The following is a 12,194-nucleotide window of genomic DNA, read 5'->3' as shown; positions in this document are numbered from 1 at the left end:
AGAGGGTGGTCAAACACTGGAAAACTCCCCAAGGAAGTGATCAAGGCCCCAAGCCTGTCAGTGTTCAAGAAGCATTTGGACAACACTCTTAGATATATGGTTTAACTTCTAGGTTGCTCTGTGCGGAGTCAGGAGTTAGACTCAATACTTGTTGGGTCCTTTCCAACACAGGATATCCTAAGATTCTGTGATTCTAATTCTATTTATGGAAGATGAGCTTTTTTTCCTTCTTTCCCTGTTTCAGGGATGTATTTAATAAATAGTAATTTTATTGTATCCTCTCAACAGTGAAGCCTAAATTCTTCACCAAAGTGTCCCATCTGCCTAACTGAACTCCATTTTCATTAAGCCCACAGAACGAATCTGTGTTTTTGTGGAGGAGGGACAAAAACAATTAGAAAATAATAACATAGCAGGGAGATTTAGGAATAAATTTTTCACCTAGCACTTATAGGGATTTTCCTGAATCCATGATATAAAGTAATTTTTATCAGCTTGAGTAATTTTGCCCTGCATTTTTAATCTTAGTGATACCAATATTGATGTTAATATACTTTAATTATGTTGTTCTCCAATGAAAAAAAAACTTCCTAAGTAGGTCTGATTATCTATTATATATACTGGAACCTCAAATTCTTGATTTAATTGTAACTTTGACCTCAATTTGATTACTGCACTGATCCACTGGTAATCTATGTAGTGAAAGACTGTAAACTGCCTTAAGTATGTACCAGCTTAAGGGCATATTTGCTTACTTATAATTTGTAATTACATCCACAAGGACTACTTACTTTTTCATATTGCAACATGAGTCATTAATTCTGATAGAACAGATAATTTGGAAGTACTTATCAGTGCTTAACACAAGTCTTTCATAAAACAAATTGCTTTAAATTCCTTATAAACTACTTTAGACAACCATTGTCAGCAGTAAGCAATATTTATTTACTTCCATTATGGCATTATTTTCAAGTTGGTGAAACTTCACTATTTTTTGAGCTTTAACTTCATGACATATTGCTCGTCCAACTGATCCACATAGCTCATTTGCTAAAATGAGTTATAAAGAATTATCATTAAAAAGACCTTTTTGAAATTATGAAGACTTCTTTCTTTAAAAGGCATTAATTTACTTTACTTTAAAAAAAAACAACTATCAACATCAGTGAAGGAAGGTCATAGCATCACCTATTTCTACAATTATCCAGAGGTGGGGAAAACATCTTATTTCATTGAGTGCTATAGATAAACTTACTGAATATTTTGTATGTATTAACTTTTCCCACCCTTTTACTCAAGGAAATAGCAAGAATAATTTACAAGGCACTGTAAATTTAAGTCGTCTCCAACTGTCCTATATGTAGCTTCTTTTTAAATTAATACGTTTTTCTCTGTATGCAAATTTTTATTTCCTCACAGACAAAGTATGAAGTCAAACTTTTAAACTCACATAACATAGGATAGTGTGTTTGCATTTGAAGAATAAATACGCTCCATCTTGTAGCATTTACTTTCCAGCAGTGTTCCTAACACCAGTGTTACCACTACACTAGCTTGCATAGTACATGACTAATAAGGAAATTTATTCTGAGACATTAGTCCCCTCAGTGTCTGTTTTCATAGACTGATAAACTCATAGGTACACACAATAACAAATTGCAGTTAAAATCCCAACTGAAATCCAAAATCAAGTAAAGAAAACTCATGTATTTATTTTTAAACTTAAAAAAGGATTAAAATCTTACATTCTTCATGACACAAGTATAAAACATTTTTGTAATTCTAAGAAGACTACAAATAGCTTAATTATGCAAATGATCCTAATTAGTAGGAAAATATTACTTTATGTGAGATTCTTAAAAGTTCTTATTTTTGTGAAGGTATGGTCTCCTCCCCTCCTGTCATAGTTTAGCCCCACTCAGGACCAAGCTATGCAGTCTCTTACACACTCCCTCCACTGGGACAGGGAGGAGAATTGTTAAAGAAAAGAAAGCAAAACTTGTGGGTTGAGATAAAAAAAAAATTAAGAAAACAACAGAAGAAAAGAAAGTAGAGATGGAAAACAAACACACAAAACCCAATAAGAGAAAGCACTGAGGGATGTAATTTACAGTACAATAGCTCATGACATGACCTGATGTCCAGCTTCCTCCCAGTAGCAGAAACCTCCCTTCCTTATCCCCCTCACTTATATACTGCCCATGTCACATAGTATGGAGTAGCCCTTTGGCTAATTTGGGTAAAGTATTCCAGCTGTTGGCTAATTAGTAAATTACCCCAGCTGTGTCACCCAGCCACAGGTGCTACCAGCTCCAGTTTCTCTCCCAGCTGAGGTGAAAATTAACTCTAGCCAGAACCAGGACACCTCCTAAGCAAGTATTACTGAAATTTGTTCATTAATGGCAAAGGGAAGACTTTGGATTCTATGGAGGTCCATACAGAAACAACCTGTAATCTCGGTTCCCAAATGCAAAAAGCAAAATCTTGAATGCTACCACTTATTAATAACCAATAAAGAGAGAAATAGGGTCTGGGATCCAAGACTACGCCTTTCTAGGAAAGTTCTTCAAGTACTGATCTACAGAATAATATTATTGTGTTTTCTTTATAGACAAAACCTCCCTTAATTCTTATGTGAAAAGTAGAAGGAATTCAGTAAAACCATTTCTCCAGAGCTAGAATAACCTCTAATATACTAACTACTTTAGTGCAGATGATTTGCAGTACAGGCCATGGAAAAAAAAAATAATATTTATTATATTTGTATTATTTCATTAGTTTATATGTACATTATTTATATTTATCTTGATATTTCAAAAAGTATAAGGATATTAGAAATATTAATATCGATGCTTTTTATAAAAAGAATGATGGTTATTTTCTAATAATGTACAGTTTCTTGGAAAGTATAGAAATCTTTTACTTAACATCCCAAATATTGCAGTGGATCTTTTCCTTTCCTTCAGATGAGACTCTAATGTACAGAACTGAGAAGGAAGTGTACATTTTTTTGCACCACTTTCTTTCTCTCTCACTTTGATGTTGCTTCCACTTTCCTTCTCAAATGTGTTCACATCTTTCACAGTATGAGTGCAGCACTACAGAAAACCACTTCTATCGTGTCTCCTGTTTCCTTATACTCAACATTCTGCCACTGGTCACTCCTGAAATTAGTGAGTTATTAACACTCTATTTCTGCATTTTGAGAACATCTTTCACTAAATTAAAACACCAAAGGGGACAACTTAGGTGATATAAAATCTGGGAACCAGAGTAGCCTTTTACCAATAATTTATCTAGTACAATTAGAGAAAGCTGTTTGTGCTATAGCAAGCTCAAGCAAACAGTCATTGCAAAAATTATAGCTCTGAAGTTTTCCTCTATTTGCCTAGCAAGCTTGCTGTTCCAAGAAAAAAAAAAAAACATAATGAAAATAAACCAAAGGTATTTATTGAGGGAGTCGGAGAAAAAAGGGGATGTGTAAGTATGCAATGCAGTAGGAAACAGGCAGACTGAGAGGAAAATATTAAAGAACTATGAATACAAAATAACTTCAGAAAACAGGACTGAGAAAGATATTATTGTAGGTAAAATGTAATGGAAATAATATTTATGTTAGAAGGAGCACGTGAAGAGCAGGTCACAGCTTTCAAATGGCTCAAGACATTTAACAAGTCAGTTGGTAACAAGTGTTGTGTAATAAGGAAAAAGACTAAATGTGTCTGAAACTCTAAGCTGATTTTACTATCTTATTTGAAGGTTTGTATTTTTAATTTTTTAATATGACATCAGAAATATATTTGATGTTGAAAATAGCTTGGTGAGTTAAATAAAATCACATAAAATTTGACTTTTGCATCTGTACATTTTAAAAATAGTGAATACTATATCAATTAATTTAAAAATGCTAAAAATCTGTGAGATGCCTGAATTATTTGGTGCTAATGTTTGGTCTTAAGGCTATCTAGGCAACTGGCTAGAGTAGCTTCAATACATTTAGAGCATTTCAGTGATGTGACATTCTGAGCTTCTACTTTCTTCATCTATGTCTTCACGCTCTTCTTGAAAGATACTGCCCTTTCAACAGAATAAATATATACTATATATATATATATACACATATATATATGAAAAAATTAGAACATGAGCAAGCTTCTCTGTACCCTAATGGTTGGAGTAGTGTTATGGGAGCAGAGACCTTTGTGTTTCAATTATCATTCTAATTAATGTTCACTGTGAAGTATTCCATCACTGAAGCAAGATCAGGTATGTCACAGTGGAACAGGTAAATAAGTGCTCTAAACATGAAGAGAAAAGATTTAGAAGTCTAGTGTTTGCACTCCTTCATGTTCTTCCTTCTCACTCTCTTCTCTTCCTACATCCCCAACTTTTACCTTTGAATAAACACAAGTTTGAACTTAAAATTGCATTTTGGGTTTGATTTGATTGCTCAAATGTAAGTATTTTCTACTAGTTTGTATTTGCCAATAATTGCTACTGGCCTATTTTGCCTGATACAATTTGCTGGTCCAAAAAAAAAAAAAAAAGTGTAGCCTGTGTCATATCTGTCAACCTTAAGTGAATGTCTGAACCACCCTTGGATACATCAAATTATATTAGGTATGTGTATGTAGGCAGCTGACCAGTTTATTGATGAGAAAGAGATTATGAAATCAATAACATAGCAAAAGCAAGAAGTGGCTTATTCTCAGGTAGTCACTTTCTATAGTAAAACACATCCTGAAATACATTGTTTCTAGTAGTTCAAAATCTAGTTCTGTAGGTACTTTAAAACAAATTATAATGCATATGTTTTAAGTACAGCATTACTAGACATTAGTTTGATGTTTTGTATTAAGAAATCAAAAGAAAATAAGTGATTACACAAGGCAGTAAGAACAAGTAACCTTTTCTGAGATAATAATTTTACAGCAAATATAGTAAACTCAGAGTAGTCTTGATCCAACTCAGTACATAATTATATATAATAGCTTAATCAGCTGTTTCTTGCCAACAACATAATGGAAGGGTAAGTCAGTTGATAAGCCCAGGATTTTACTCATCTTTAATCAGTTTAAATGGAAAAAGAGTTGCACTTGAATGGCCAAGAATATTGGTTTTATATTTTACTTTTTTTTTTTTTTCACAATTAGATCCATGTGTTCCTGTATTTACCAAATGCAAAACCATTTTTTCCATATAATGTTCTTCCCACTTATAAGATAGTTTTTGTTACAAAAATAAATTATTGTGGACCTTTTTTGTTGTTGTAAAAATTGTCTTAAGTAACATCCATGTTACGTATTAAGGGAAAAATACAGAACTCAAAAACACATCTAGCTTCCTTAGGCTGTAGAAGGCTAACAAATTTGAGTAACCAAAATATTATTAGTTTCTTTTCTTCTTAACATATTCAAATATGACAATAGACTAATAGACAGATAGGATTCTACAGACAAGATATTTAATGCTGAAAATTAATTGCAAAACCAGAAAATTTTCCTGAAGCCACTTTGAAGAACCAGCACTTCCCTATCAATGTTTCAAGTGATTCTACATTTGTTTTATATTCTCAATACAGGGGAAAAAAAAAAAAGAATCCTTGCCCAAATATTGGGAATATCTTAAGGGAAAACATAGTAATAGGTAAAGGAAATAATCTTATTCATGAGCAACTGTTGTCAAGTGGTCAACTAAAAGCTGCAGCTGTCTCTGTGCAAAATTAAGCCTCTCTAATAAAACATAGCCTGAAGAAAGGCAAACTGAAAAAATACACCCTGCTATAAGTTTGTTATGGATACTAAAGATTAGGAGGTTAAAAAAAAAAAAAGGAGTTCTGTATTGTTGTGTATTTGTGTACTCCATCATTCTACAGCACATAGTCTGACAGTGGGTAAGTGACTGATGATCTTTGGTAGTGTTCTTGCCTTATGATGGTAGTTATTCCGATAAACAGTAAAAGGTCATGCAAAAACATATATTTGACTGTAATACCTGGAAAATATGGATTTTTAGGAGTAAGTTGACTCCTTTTTTATTTTATTTTAAACTAGTAACCAACTAAAGTAATGATTTTTTTTTTTTTTCAGAATAAAAAGGAGCCCATGGAACTCTTGTTTTACAAGAATACTCCATCTTAAAGAAGCAATAGTAATTTACATTGTTGCTAAGCAAACAGGTAATGTACTGGTGTCACAAAGGGACTTTCTGTTCTATCTTCATCATCCCTATTTTTAAGATGCCCATTTATTTTTACATTACATTTTTAAGTTATCCAAAGAAGCCAAAGTTCTAATTCTAGACTTACTAAAGCACAGCAAATAGAAAAATTAAACAGCAAGTTTACTTTGTGGAGCTAAACCAGATATATCCTAAAGGAATATTGGAGGAAAGGGTTATTTTAAAATTTCACCTTCAATAAGTCAGATTGAAATCAGCTGTATATGGTATAGGCTTTCAGTTAAGGAACTCTTCTGTGTTACAGAAAGTAAGAATCTCTGTAGATTTAAGGAAAAGGAATAAATTAATGTTATGACTTTTCTGTCCTGCATTACTGTTTCTCATGGATGAATGCTATATATAAGAGGAATTTTCACCACATTTTCCCAATACTTTCTTTAAGGCTTAATAAGGTAGGTGTCCTCTGAGATTGCTTATCGGATCACACATTGGATTGAAGTAAGTGTAGACTTTTTTTTTTTTTTTTTTTTTGTATTTAATAGTATGCTTAGTTATCCAAAATAATGTGTTGAGAATATGTGGCAAAGTGCTGGCAGTGGGTTGCTGAGGGGGAGGTCTCTGTGAGGAGAGGTCAGGGCTGCCCCACACCAGACACAGACAGTCCCAGCCAGTTCTAGATGGCTCCAAGGGACACAGGTGAACCTGTCACCCAAGATGGTGGCAACTCTGTGATAATATGTTTAAGAAAGGGTAGAAAACAACAGATAGAGAGAGGAGGAAGGAACAAAAAGTGTGGGAAACAGCACAGGGAATACGAAGGGAGGATGTCAAGACCATCAGACATTATCATTGAAACTTTCAGTTGATTTTGTCCCACTCTAAATGGTAGCTAACTTTTAGTAGGGCTGTTTTGCTGACTGCATGTTCACACTCCGAGCTGCCATAACAGTCAGGGTCAAGACTTTATTATATAATACTGTAAGGTCATTTACTCTTGAGAAATTGTACAAGCTCTAGCTGAGGAAAATGAGCAAAATGTCACATCGGTCATTCTCCTACATCATCAAAATCAGGTATTGGCATCAATGCCAAATGCATCATATATTTCAATTACACTTATAGCTGTTCTGTCACATGTCAAGGATACAAATATCCTTATTTTTTGATTGTGTGTTGCTATTTCTTAAGTTTTCTGCCTATACCTGAACTGCAAGGTCAGAACTGCAGTGGCAGGTAAAACTGTTTATGTGCCATATTAATTAAACTTTTCAGCCGACTTGCCATTAGTTCTGTATGACATCATAGCCCATTCATCATTATTCATTTGCCTTTTACACTTCTGGCAAGATAATGTAATCTTAAATTAAAAAGTAACAGAAATTAGATGAAGTGAACCTATGCTAGTTTCTTAGATTGCTTAAAATCATGTTGTGTTTTCTGCCTGCCTAAGTTTTATAGGAGAAAACACTGTTACAATATTTTCTCATCCTTTCAAGAATGAAAGAAAAAGGTCTTGAAAGCAAATTGACATAAATAACAAAGTTTAAGGGATCCATTCATACAGCTTCTAAATTATCTGTATTATGATAACGTTGAGTCTCATGATATATATGTCAGACATTACAAATTTATAATTGATTAAGAAGAAGTAATTGGAACTGAATTCTGAATATCCTGACCAGATAACTATTCTATAAAATATGTGGTTCTTCATTTACTTTTACTTCATTTTATTTATTTTATACAGATCAATAAAGTCTCACTTCAGCAGAGATATGAACATTTAGGTACCCCTGAACTGGATACTTTAATCATGATTCCCTTCTAAAACCCCTCAGTTCTGGTGGAAAGTATAGAACAGTAGTAATTCCAGAACCATTGAAGTATTTAAAACTTATACTTCCCCAACTTTCTACATATTCCATTGTCACTTACGCCACTCTTTGGGAGTGCAAGGTAATATGACAAGGAAATAGCTGAACTTAAAATATTTTTTTAAGTTTTAAAAACATGTTTCAATTTTTTTTTTAAATAAATCTGCCTGTCAGCAACAAAAAAACTTTTACAAGTCTTATATATCTTTCTATCTAATAAGGAATTTATAATCACCTCTGGCACTAACGGCTGAATCACATAGCATGTAAAAAACCCTGATCTCTGCTATAATTGTTTGATATTTTTTATCCTGTTCCACAGGAATACTTTTTAATGTGTGAAGCCTTTCCTTTAATTGAAAATCTTTATTTGATTCAACAGAACCTATTCTCCACCTTTCCATCTTCAGAGAAATGGAAAGCTATTTACTTCTTTGCCAGGTTACCAAACAATACTGCTATTCACATCAGAGAAGATTTCATTTTCAGTATTTGCTTTCTGCAACTGAAACTTTGCTTCCTCCTTTGTTCTCATGCTCCATGATACTGATTATCTTGCACCGTAATACTTTTTAAATAATTTAATTACCCAGAAATTATATAGCTTTGATTTGTGATTAAACACTGAATACAATTGTCTAAAGTATTACATTTGGACAAGCTTCCAGAATTTTAGCTGGATGGTCATATTTTAAGTTGTATTAATACAAATCTTCATATATAAGTATAGAAGCATATATTTACATTATATTATATCCTTTTCATCCAGGGAAGAACAGAAGTAAGTAATTAACTTAATGTCCAGTATTTTAATTTTATTCTCATCTGAAATAATATTTTTTTTAATTTTACAGAAGTAATAAAAATAAGTGCCTTTCCCATGTGTTTAGTGCCTTTAACATTACTTAAAAATCACAATGTAGATGAAAATAGATCAATAATAACTCCTAGACAAGTTGTCTTGTTTAGCCAGAAGACTGCCGAACTCTGTACTATCTTCCATTTTTCCATTTATTTGTTTATAGTACAACAACATTTTAATATTGAGCGAGTAGCAGATAAAAGCAGCACTCTAATATTTCAGGACTGCACCACTTATGAGAGACAGCTCAAAACTTCTATTTGGCAGCCTTGCTTTTGTGGGTAATGACTTTTATATGAGTTTCTATACAGAGATACATATAAACAGTTCTGAATTTTAGAAGCAAGATCTTCACACTGTTTCCAAAAACTGATTACTTACATTAAACCTTTTTAAATGAAATGAATTTTGCTAGATATATTTAAATATTCTTTTTGATTCAGACAATATTGCTTTCAGCAGCAACTAAATCATTCATATTCTCACCATTTCTAATTTGTAAGCGTTAACAAATCTCACTGTGAGAGAGGAATTCTCAGATTTTATGCCCTATTTGGTAACGTGGAAAATCAGATGCAGTGAGGAAATGGACAGGATTGTTTCCAAATATTTGAAACAAATCCAAAATCCCTCAAGCCTGAATTTATTTGGCAGAACAAACAATAGGAGGACAACATTGCCAAGACCGTACTGTCTATTCCCCTGTGTGCCTTATGATTTTTGGTTGTTGATTGCTATTGGAATATTGGTTATTATTTTTTTTTCTAAAGCAAATTCACCAAAACATCTGCTTAAACTGTCAGTTCACTTTACAGAAAGCTGTGGATTAAGTCCTATTAGGCAAAAAAAAAAAAAAAAAAAATCAGTAATGTCCAATTTAGGAAAAAAAAAAATCTATGATCATTTTTCTCCTGGAGTCTTCCAGTGTGGAAGTGGAGCCTCGGATATTCAGGCATCCATTAATTTTGTTCAGCTGGACTGCAACCTTTGGCTCCCCTTCAGAACCCATTGTAAAATGGACTAATAGAAACAGCCACAGAAGAAAATCTTTTATTATTAAGTGACTAGAACATCATACTTAGGACAAACAATTCAGATTAGACTGTAATAGCACATCCTTTTTAGCTACTGTGAGTCTTCAATTTCTTTTTTTTTTTTTTTTCTCTTATGATAATCTTGATGTTGATATCTACAATGAGGAGCTGAAAATAAGAGAAGGCATAAAGGCTGGGTTGAAATTATATCTGCAGGGTAAAGTAACAGCAACAAGTCTGACAACTAATGGCCAATAAATTTTACAGTGGAAACTAGAGGAGGTTCTCAAAATACCCACTGCTCAGTAAAATTTTGAAAGGATCCAGAAAGAAAGAAGTACTTGAACATCTGGTAAGTCTTGCATTATGGGGAACTTCTGCACTTGTTGCCAGCCATCCCAAATGAGAATGATGAGTTAGATACAGTACTGTTTGTTTATCTCCCTTCAAATTAAACAGAAAGAAAATCAGATTATGCTGCAGGTGCTGCTGTGGCCAGTAATGGGAGGTGCATGATGAAGGAGGAATTCAACAAATGGCGTCATCTCATTTCACATAACAAGTCACACAGAAGAAAATATTGATTTTCATAAACATCAGATTCTTTCCTGTTTTTGTGTGACCACCTCCTTCATTCCATGTGAAGAGCCTTGAGGCAAACCTTCAGGGTCTGATATATGTCAGAGCACTAGCAACAACAAAAGTCCATGCAAATAGTGGCAAAGGCTTGTTTAGTAGCTCTGGTAGGACTGGGACCTTTTACAGAATCTGCTCTGTGGTCATGATAAATATGAAGAAGCCAAGTCGAAGCAGATTATTAAAAAAAAAAAAAAAAAAAGAAGTTTTGGATAGTTCTTATGAGGGAATGTATTTCTCTTATAATGTAGCATGGACTTGTCCAGCCAAAAATGTTTTAAGACCGTGTTTTAATATTTGTGAAATTATGAGATTTAGCTATTCCAAACAGTTTTCAAAAGAAAATTTGTCTCCTACTGAGATGTATAAATCTTTTAATGTTTTAATTCTTTTCCTTCAGCAGGACAAAAAAAAAAAAAGCACCACCACTTATTTAATGTAAAACATCACAGAATATTTCTCCTAGAATCTAAGTAAAATTCCTACACTTTTTGGAAATTGAAGATTTCCTGCTGTTTATAAAATGAGAATGTAGCAATCAGCTAAACTCAATACTTGCAGTCATCTCTTAGACTTGTCTTTATGCTGTGCAAAACATTCTAATTTTTTTCAACAGAAACATAAGCGTGTTGGTAATATGTTCTGTAGTAAGTGGTTTTGCATATGCATTTGACATTGTGGCTGTGAAACCTAAATTTCATTGTTTAGTGGACAGCAAACAGGAAATTGTAACTTCTGTAACAAAGGTATGGCATTCTGATTTAAACAATTTACCTTGCAAACAAGATTAAGAGGTGACACTACAACACCGTGTTTTTAAAACTATTTTAAAACTAGAAATAAACCTCTTTTAAGTTTATGAACTCTTTTTCAGATTTTTTTAGGGACTTTTTTTTAAGTAATTGCTAGCTATAGCAGCTCTGTAAGAGTATGTGCATGTGTATATGTTCATGCAGAAAAACAGCAACAATTTGTGGAGCTATTTAATCTTCTGAGTGGAGATAATTACAGATGAATACTGAAAATTATTATATAAAAGTTAAAGTTTTGTTAAGTCTTTAGATAGTAGTTGAAGTGGTACACATAGGAAACAGATTAAAAAGGGGCTAAAACAAAAGTAAGATGATTTATTTAATCAATTATCTTTTCACAATTATTTTTGACATTTAAATTTCTAGATTGCACAAACTTCCACATTCAAAGCATTTAATGATACAGCCATAGAAACAAATGTTGTGCTGAAACAGAATTTGTCATCCAAACCAGCACTTTTGTAGCTGTTAAGAATATATTAATTTATGAATTATTAGATACACAAATGCACAGAGACACAGAAACACTCTGAATAAAACACTTACATGAAAGCCATTCATATTCTGAATAAAGATATACAACTTTTTTTTCCCCTTTCATTTGTAAACAGCTCATAGAAAGCATGCTTAGTTTTGATGGGGGATTGTCTCTCTGCAAACAGTGCTCTTTCTGAAAAGCACAGAGGTGCATTAGAGAAATAAAAGTGTGTTCTAGTTTTGTTTTGTGAGGTGGGGCTAAGGTGGTAGCTTCTGTAAGAAACTGCTAGAAGTTGTTCCCCTTTGTTCAGTGGACTCG

Source organism: Chlamydotis macqueenii, chromosome 4, assembly GCF_036417535.1.
Source record: "Chlamydotis macqueenii isolate bChlMac1 chromosome 4, bChlMac1.mat, whole genome shotgun sequence".
NCBI classification, from domain to species: Eukaryota; Metazoa; Chordata; class Aves; order Otidiformes; family Otididae; genus Chlamydotis; species Chlamydotis macqueenii.
Note: the sequence above shows the minus strand (reverse complement) of the source record.